Source organism: Onychomys torridus, chromosome 5 (assembly GCF_903995425.1).
Source record: "Onychomys torridus chromosome 5, mOncTor1.1, whole genome shotgun sequence".
Lineage (NCBI taxonomy): Eukaryota > Metazoa > Chordata > Mammalia > Rodentia > Cricetidae > Onychomys > Onychomys torridus.
In genome coordinates this window covers 33,388,603-33,398,238 of record NC_050447.1, presented here as the reverse complement: position 1 = coordinate 33,398,238, position 9,636 = coordinate 33,388,603, and the positions used below count along the sequence as shown (strand labels likewise).

The 9,636-nt window shown below is 44.9% G+C and overlaps 1 protein-coding gene across 2 annotated transcripts in view; it reads left to right on the top strand.

The window, feature by feature from the left end:
• The window catches only part of Gfod2 (glucose-fructose oxidoreductase domain containing 2), a 42,540-nt gene continuing 32,904 nt past the window's right edge, over positions 1–9,636 (top strand). The window contains exon 1 of one of the 2 annotated variants that reach the window (XM_036187675.1): positions 1–191. The gene's annotated coding sequence lies outside the window, so the exon portion shown is untranslated. The remainder of the gene's footprint in view (positions 192–9,636) is intronic. The other variant, XM_036187672.1, reaches the window with a different exon arrangement.

The window sequence follows — 9,636 nt, the reverse complement described above, 5'->3', positions numbered from 1 at the left end:
GCCGCCCCGCCCCTCCCTACCAGAGCCCCCTGTTCCTTGGAAACCGGCGGCGTGTTCCCGGTGTCGGTGCGCTGGATTCCGGTGCCCGCGCATCCGCACTAGCCTCCCTGGAGGCGGACGGGCGGCCTCCGAAACTTGTCCGGATCTGTGGTCTCGCGTGCGGCTCTGGACGGGCGATGCCAGCGTGCCAGGTGAGAGGCAGCCGGCGGCGGGTGAGGGCGAAGGAGGGCATGGCGCGGCTGAGAGTGGGCGCTGGCCCGGCCTCTGCCGCCGCCCGGCTCCTGAGGTTGGAGGCGAATATACGCGGGGCCCTGGCTGGAGGAGGCCTGTGCTAAATGCTATTATGTGCAGTGCACTAAGTACGAGGGTCGTCCTGGGGTTCGTTTTCCCCACCTCAGAGATAGGACCTGGGCATTTGAATGCAGAATTTTGGATCCTGTAGGATCTTGAACCTAACCTATACAGATGTGAAACCCTAGACTGCTTCGCCCAGTGCGGAGCAGATCAATCCATACCTGTGTGAGGATGGGTGCTTTGTGGATGAGCGTTTGTGAGGTGTGGGAACTTCAGACAAAGGACTCGTCGTGGAGATGGTCCATCCTCTTGCTAAATGAGATGGGATTTTCTTGCTGCAAATGTGTAAGAAACTGGTGTTCAGGTAACAGCTTGAAAACAGGAACATCCCAGAAGTGTTTGGTTAACCCTGCCAGCCCCGAGTGCAGTGTCCTGGCTCTGGCCTACTTTTGTAGCTCAGGAAGAAAACTGCTGAATTTGAGGAGACAAAAGATGAGATGTAATGTTCCTGTCAAGGCTTTATTACACCTGAATGGTGAGGAAAGATGTGCCTGGGAGATGAGCGTTTGTGAATGAGTACGTTTACCTTCCAGACTGCAGAGGGATCTGAAGAACAGGGCAGAAATGTAAAGGTATAAAGCTGGGTTTGGTGGACAGAAGGAAGTTATCCTACGTCTGTGTCCGTTGTTCCCAGGATCATGCTAAGGATAGAATACATCAGGAAGACATCAAAACCCAGCTCAGGCACTACTCTTACGATCTGTGGGCACAAAGACGTCTTGATGGAAGACCGTTCAGTTGAAAGAAACAGCCCTTAGACTAGAAAAAGAAGATCCAACATTATTATGATACGGAGTGATAGTCTTTGAGTAGGGGAAGCTAGATTCATTTGTGATAAGGAAACTCATTTTCTTCTGAAAAACTATACTGGAGAATACTAGAGTTTCAGAACACCCATTTTACAGAAAACAGGAGAAAATGAAGGCTTTAGGGCTATGAATTTAAAACATGTTTTGGGGCCAAGAAGTGAAAGATATTTGTACACAGTTCTATTGGTAGAATCCCTACCCCCACCCCCCCCTTCCCAGAAGGGTTTCTCTCTGTAGACTGGGCTGTCTTGGAACTCCATCTGTAGACCAGCTTGGCCTGGAACTCACAGAGATCCGCCTGCCTCTGCCTCTGCCTCAGCCTAGAGTGCTGGAATTAAAGGCGTGCACCACCACATCCAGCTAAATTGACAATTCTAAAGAGTCCCTGTTTTATAGATGAAAATTCTGTTACAAAGAATGTTCTCTTACCATGTGGTTGTGTCACTTTTCCTATGAAATTATTGGTCTGGGTCCAATCCTTCATTTATTCAATTTATGCATTGAGATTGGTTTTCATACAGCCCAGGTTGGCCTCAGACTCAACCATGTAGCTGAAAAATGACCCTAAACTTCTGATCTTCCTGCCTCCACCTTCCAAGGACTGAGAGTGCTCCCCCATGCCTGGTTTTATAAGGCACCAGGAAATGAACCCAGGACCTTGTGCCTGATAGGCACGCACTGCATGAACTGAGCTACATCTGTAATCTTCCATTAAAAATATTTTTTTACATTTTATTTATCTTGTGCACATGAATATGGAGGTCAGGGACAGCTAGTCCTACGATGTGGATACTGGGGGTGGAACTTGGGTGTCAGGCTTGGCAGCAGGGTAGTTTTACTTGATCAGCCACCTCCCTGGCCTGTGTGTGTGTGTGTGTGTGTGTGTGTGTGTGTGTGTGTGTGTGAGAGAGAGAGAGAGAGAGAGAGAGAGAGAGAGAGAGAGAGAGAGAAGAAATTCAATCTGGGCGAGGCTAGTACCCGCCTGTAATCCTAGCACCCAGGAGGTAGAGGTAGGAAGGTGGCACGTTCTGGGCCAGTTTGGACCGCATATTAAGATCATGTTTCAAAACTGCAAAAAGGGGCCAGAGAGATGGCTCACTGGTTAAGAACACTTGATGTTGCTGGGCAGTGGTGGCACATGCCTTTAATCCCAGCACTTGGGAGGCAGAGGCAGGCAGATCTCTGTGAGTTTGAGGCCAGCCTGGTCTACAGAGTGAGTTCCAGGACAGCTAGGGCTACATAGAGAGATCCTGTCTTGGAGAAAAAGAATACTTGATGTTCTCACCCAGAATGGGTTGGGTTCCCAGCACTCACATGGTGGCACATAACCATCCATAAATCCAGTTCCGGGGAGTCTGGCACTCTCTCTTGGCCTCCTTGGGCACCAGGCATGCACATGGTATACATATATACATGTGGGGAAAACATTCACACCATAACAAAATAAGTCCAAAACAAAAAATTTAAAATAAATAGAACACACAAATATCAGGTAGTAGTGTATGCCTGCAATCCCAGCACTCAAGAGCTAGAGGCAAGATTATTTCTGGAAGTTCAATACCAGCCTGATCTTAGTAGTATGAACCTAACATAAAAAATAACAAACAAGTCAGGCGGTCATGGCACACACCTGTAATCCCAGCACTCGGGAGGCAGAGGCAGGCAGATCTTTGTGAGTTTGATTGAGGCCAGCCAGAGGAGATCCAGGAAAAGGCGCAAAGCTACACAGAGAAACCTTATCTCGAAAAACAAACAAACAAACAAACAAAAAAAATCAACAAAAGCCTAGAAAATTCAGATACATGATTTCTGTAATAATCTAGATCTCAGAGTGAGCTCTTGCCTCAAACATATGCAGCCAGGCAGGGTAGCAAACGCCTGGCTTTAATCACAGTACTCAGGAGTAAGAGACAGACTGATCTTTGTGAGTTCAAAGTTCTGAGAGAACCAATGTTACGTTACATACATGGTTGAGACTGTCTCAATAAAAACATATACACATGATTTTTTTTGTCGGGGGGGGGGGGGGGGGGGGCGGCGCAAGATTTCACTCTATAGCCCAAGCCAGCCTGGAACATTCTGAGCTACACTCCTACTTTGTTCCCCACCATACCTGGCAGAAATAATTTTTTTTTTTAAATTTTGCATGCAGGCATGTGCCTAGTGCCATTGAAGAAGAGAGTGTCAGAACCCCTGAAATTGGATTTATGTGTGGTTTGGGGAATAGCAAATGTTTTTAACTGCTGAGCCATTGCTCCAGTCCCAAGTGTGAGGGTTTTTGTTTGTTTGTTTGTTTGTTTTTAACATTTCTTTTGGGGGCTGGAGAAATGGCTCAGTGGTTAAGAGCATTAGCTGCTCTTCCAGAGGACCCAGTTCTGATCCTCAGCACCCACCTGACAGCTCACAACCATTTGTAACTATAGTTCTAGGGGATCCAATGCCCTCTTCTGACCTCCATGAGCACCAGGCACATACACAGTCCACAGATGTACATATAGGCAAAACAATCATGCACATAAAATTTTAAAATTTTGGAGCTGGAAAGATGGCTCAGTAGTTAGAAATCTTGAAAAATAACATTTAAAAAAGAGATTTATTTTGTGTGTGTGTGTGTGTGTGTGTGTGTGTGTGTGTGTATGTATATATATATATATATATATATATATATATATATATATATGTATATGAGTGTTTGCCTATATGTATGTATATGTGCCATATGTGTGCCTGGTGCCCAGGAAGGTCAGAAGAGGGTGTTAGATTTCCTGGTTACTAGAGTTAAAGATAGCTTTGAATTGCCACATAGGAGCTAGGAACTGAACCCAGGTCCTCTGCCATAGCAATAAGTACTCCCTGCTTCCCCGAGACAGGACTTCTGTATGTAATAGTCCTGGCTGTCCTGTAACTCGATTTGTAGACTAGGCTGGCCTCGAACTCATTGAGATCTTCCTGCCTCTGTCTCCTGTGTGCTGGGATTAAAGGCGTCCACCACCACCGCCAGGCTGGCTATAAGTACTCTTAACTACAGAGACATTGTTATGTTGTGATGTGTAGGTAGATGTGGCTTCATTGTGCTTCATGGGTTTGTGGGTTTTTTTGTTTGGTTTTGTTTGGGGGGAGTTGTTTTGTTTTTGAGTTCTGCAATCAGACACTTGTTTCCAGAGAAAAGTGGACTTACAAGAGACTCTGCAGGTGTTTCTAAGTTACTATGGCAATGAAACCTTTGACAAATAATTGCTTAGCACTGACTCCATTTTCAGGGTGAGGGCAGCTATCAAGTCTGACCTGCAATAAAGTAATCACTAGTGTTTGACCGTTCAACCACAAGGAACTCTTACCAGATAAACCCGTAGCACTAACAGAATCTACTTTCACTGAACTGACTTTCTGGTTTTCCTACAGGAGAAATAAAGGGGCATGCAGTTCCATCTGATAAAATGAGTCTGAGATACAGAGGTCAGTGGCTAAAACAGGAACCAGCCAGGCCTAGCAGCGCAGACCTGTGATCTCAGCCAGCACGTGAGAGGCAGAGGCAGGTGGATCTTTGTGAGTTCCAGGACAGCCACAGCTCCATAGGTGGGACTCTGTCTCACAAGGAAGGAGGCCAGGCAGTCAGGCAAAGGAAATCAGATACCCCCAACTGGGCAGGGCACATGGCCTCTGTGCCTTTCTAGAGCTTGAAAACTTATTTGTACAAATTGGGATGATTCTTAGGCAGAGCCACAAGTTGAGCTAGAAAGCGTTTAGGAGAAAATTAAATCAGAGATTTTGGTATTATTGAGAATTTTTATGTAGTATAATAAAAGGATGTCACTTGTCTTACGTAAAACGTCAGTTTTGTGTTAATCAACTTAAAAAGTAAGTCTAGGAGTTGGGGCATTGAGTTGGCTCAGTGATGGAGTTTTCTGCATATGTGTAAGGTACTCTGCAGCAAAACAAAACAGTTGATGTTTGAAGATGAAAAAATTGGAATTATTTAAAAATTTAGATGTCATGTCTTATTCCATTTCATTTATTTTTCTTGTGCTGGGCACTGTACCTAGGGCGTCATGCATGCTGGACAGTGCCCTGCCACTAAGGTGTACTCCAGACCCTCAGTTTCTTAGTTTAAAAAGTGTGAGTGAAAGAACAACAGGTGCATGTGGTTGTGACCCCAAGTGGAGGGCTGAGGCGAGAGGGTTACAGACTCAAGGCCTTGTGGGCTACAGAGTGCATTCAGAGCCAGCCTGGACTTTGGCAAGACCTTGTATCGAGATGAAAAGTGAAAGAGGTCTGAGAGTTGCGGGACAGCACTTGCCTAGTGTGCACATGTCCTGGGTTCAGTGCCCAGTACCATCAAAAAAGGGAAAACTATTGAAGTTACGAAAGTTAAAATAAGAGATATGAGAGAAAATCAAAGACTTCCCCATACTATTACAATTTTTTTTTTCTTTTGGTTTTTATAATAGTCCTGGCTTGCCAGGAGGTGGTGGCGCACGTCTTTGATCCCAGCACTCCGGAGGCAGAGGCAGGTGGATCTCTGTGAGTTCAAGGCCAGCCTGGGCTACAGAGTGAGATCCAGGAAAGGCTCTAAAGCTACACTGAGAAACCTTGTCTTAATAATAATAATAATAATAATAATAATAATAATAATAATAATAATAATAATAATATCCCTGGCTGTCCTGGAACTTTCTCTGTAAACCAGGCCGACCTTGGAACTCACAGAGATCCTCCTGCCTCTGCCTCCCAAGTGCTGGGATTAAAGGTGTGCACTACCACATAGATTTTATGTTTTGGATTTTGGTTTTAGGGGTACTGGACATTGTACATGCTAGGCAAGTGCTTTACTACTGAGCAATGCCATCCTAGCACCTAGCACCTTGTTGGTTTTTATTGTTAGACAATATTCCAAAGCAGAGGATAGTCTGTGTGATTAGTTTCTTCTGCAGCCCCATGGTGGCTCATGCTAGAAAATGATTGTCTCTGAGAGGAGCCCGTTTGGGAGTGGTTCTAGGAACCTGGAGAGTTGGTACATTTGACCTGCTAGGTCTCCTCTGACTGTCAGAGAAGGGGTCAACTGTACTCCCTGGTTTTGTTTTTTGTTTAGCCTTTTGCGTTTATATTCCTGTGTGGAGTGTTTAGGAGATCCAGCTTGTGTTTAGGGGCAGTGGAGTAAATACTTTAATATATTATTTCCTTATATGATACTACTTTCAAAATATTTTTTTTTTTGTATTTAAATGTTTTAAAAAGTGTGCCTAGGGACTGGAGAGATGGCTCAGAGGTTAAGAGCACCGAATGCTCTTCCAGAGGTCCTGAGTTCAATTCCCAGCACCCACATGGTGGCTCACAACCATCTGTAATGAGATCTGTTGCCCTCTTCTGTGTACATAATAAATAAATAAATCTTAAAAAAAAAAAAAAAAGTGTGCCTAATGCTGGGCGGTGGTGGCACATGCCTTTAATCCCAGCACTCGGGAGGCAGAGCCAGGCAGATCTCTGTGAGTTCGAGGCCAGCCTGGTCTATAGAGTGAGATGCAGGACAGATTGCAGGACAGGCACCAAAAACTACACAGAAAAACCCTGTCTTGAAAAACCAAAAAAAAAAAAAAAAGTGTGCCTGTGTGTATGTGTGTGTGCCTGTGTGAACATATGAGATGTTCATGTATGGGCACACATGTTATGGCATAAGAAGTCAGAGACAGCTTTTGGAGTAGGTTCTCTCCTATTTTTTTGTGGGTTCTAGGAATCGAACTCAGGTCATCAGGCTTATATACCTCTGATTTACCCACTGAGCCATCTTGCTGGGCTTGACTTGATCATGCTGTCTTAGTTAGGGTTTCTATTGCTGTGATGGATCACCATGACCAAAAGCACCTTGGGGAGGAGAGGGTTTATTTGGCTTGTGCTTCCACATCACTGTTCATCACTGAAGGAAGTCATGGCAGGAACTCACACAGGACAGGAACCTGTAGGCAGGAGCTGCTGCAGAGGCTGTGGAGGAGTGCTGTTCAGGACTTGCTCAGCCTGCTTTCTTGCCAGACTGAGTTGGCCCCACCCACAGTGGACTGCTTTCTCCCACATCGATCACGAAGAAAATGTCCCACAGTCTTCTCTACAACCCTGTCATATGAAGGCATTTTCTCAATTGAGGTTCCCGTCTCTCAAGCCTGTGAAATTCATAAAACTAGCTAGCATACATACTGTTTATTTTAAAATTAGTTTATCCTTCTTTTAATGCTTAGGATTCCTAATATTTCTTTTCTTCTTGTTCTTCTTTTTTTTTTTTTTTTTTTTTTTTTTTTTTTGAGATGGGGATCAAACCCAGGGCCTTGTGCTTGCTAGGCAAGCACTCTACCACTGAGCTAAATCCCAACCCCTCCTAATATTTCTTAGTAATTAATTGCTATCCAGAGAACATTTAAATGCATTTAAATAATCACCAGATTATAAAGAAATGTTATCTTCAATGTATTTGTAAGTATTAATTCTCAGGGACTTAGTAGCTGCTTAATACTGAAAACTCAGTTTTTGTCCTGAAAGAGTCTCAATAATGAAACAAGACAACATTTAACAGGAACAGAAAATTCTAAAATACTTAAATGAATGAGTATTTTCAGTCAGGCACATCCTGTATATAACCTGTATTTTAGAGCTGGCCCCTTCACTACATAGCTACAAAATAAAAAGGGGTGGTATGGCAACAAATAAAAATAAAAATGTGACTACGTTCATTTACATCCCATAGTTAACATCTAGAGCAGTGGTTCTCAACCCCCTAATGCTGTGACCCTTTGATATAGTTCTTTTTTTTCTTTCTTTCTTCCTTCCTTCCTTCCTTCCTTCCTTCCTTCCTTCCTTCCTTCCTTTTCTTTTTCTTTTTTCTCCGAGACAGGGTTTCTCTGTGTAGCTTTGCACCTGTCCTGGAACTCACTCTGGAGCCCAGGCTGGCCTCGAACTCACAGAGATCCACCTGCCTCTGCCTCCTGGAGTGCTGGGATTACAGGCATGCGCCACCACCGCCCAGCCAATACAGTTTTTCATGTTGTGGTGACCCCCAGCCATAAAATTATTTTCGTTGCTCCTTCCTAACTGTGATTTTGCTACTGTTAGGAATTATAATGTAAATATTTGATATGCAGGATATCTGATACACGATCCCTGTGAAAGGGTCGGTCCACTTCCCAAAGGGGTCATGACCCCCAGGTTGGGAACTGCTGAGCTAGAGGCTAGCTCTAAGCATAGTTATGGCCTAGCTACTAAGCAGATTTTTCTTAGTTATTTACTTCATTTGTGTGTGCATGTGCGTGCATGTGGGCATGCGCTTGCCACAGTGCAAGTGTGGAGGGCAGAGGACAACTTGGAGTTGGTTCTTGTATAAACTGAGGGTTTTGGCACCAGATGTATAAACTGAGGACATAACTGCTCCAAGGTATAGTTGAGGAGAAGGTTTTTATTGTAGATATGAGGGAGTGTATAGTCAGTGTCCAGAGCAGAGAAAGAAAGTAGTAGACTAAACATGGCCAGCAGACTGGGAGAGAGGAGAGAGTTCAAGTAAAGAAGGCCAAGAGAGAGGAGGCCAAAAGAGGAGGAGAGAGAGAGAGAGAGACCGAGAGAGAGAGAGAGAGAGAGAGAGAGAGAGAGAGAGAGAGAGAGAGAGAGAGACCGAGACCGCAGCTAGATAAGAAGGTTGTACGGGAATGAGAATCTGGGGAAGGAAGCCCACACCTGGAGAAATTTAGGGGTGAGAAGACGGGAGGCCAGAGAGCTTTGGTATGCTAATAGGCACCACAACCTTTTGGACCTGACAGTTCTCTCCTGTGTGTTGGTTCTGGAGAGGCAACTCAGATCTGTGAGCCTGGGGGTGAGTGCTTCTACCCACTGAGCCACTTTGCTGGTTCTGGTGAGCTGATTTCTGCGTACAAGTGCACCAGAAGTGGGTGTGGTGGCTCATGCCTGTAATTCCAGCAACTGGGAGGCTGAGGCTGGAGGATCTCTGTGAGTTCAAGACCAGCCTGGTCTACATAATGAGCTTCAGGCCAGCCAAGGCTGTGTATTTTGAGATTGTCTCAAAAGCAAAAACAAACAAAAAAGAAAGTGAAAACCTTAAGGCTTATGTCAATTAGTTTGTCCATTGAAAAAGTATCTTAAGTTAAAAACTCACCTTGTTCTTGGCACCACAAGTAAAACTAAACTATGGAACAAAATTGTGCCTAGGGTTCGAGAGTTTTCCCTCAGTGCCTTAAAGACAAACCAGTGTTTGTTACTACATGGCTCGCCACCCCAGGCTCCAAGGCATCAGTCTCTCTCCTCAGCTAGAGCCAAGTAAGAAATGGAAACTGAGCTCCAGGGGCACGGCCTGTTTGAGTCACTCCTGTGTGCGTGCCCCAGGTCCTGACATGCCTGACTCCTCGTGACTAAAAATGGTAGGAAGTGAGGGAGGAAAGAACTCTGGTGACTGTATGTTGTTGGGGGAGGGGCAAGGAGCAGC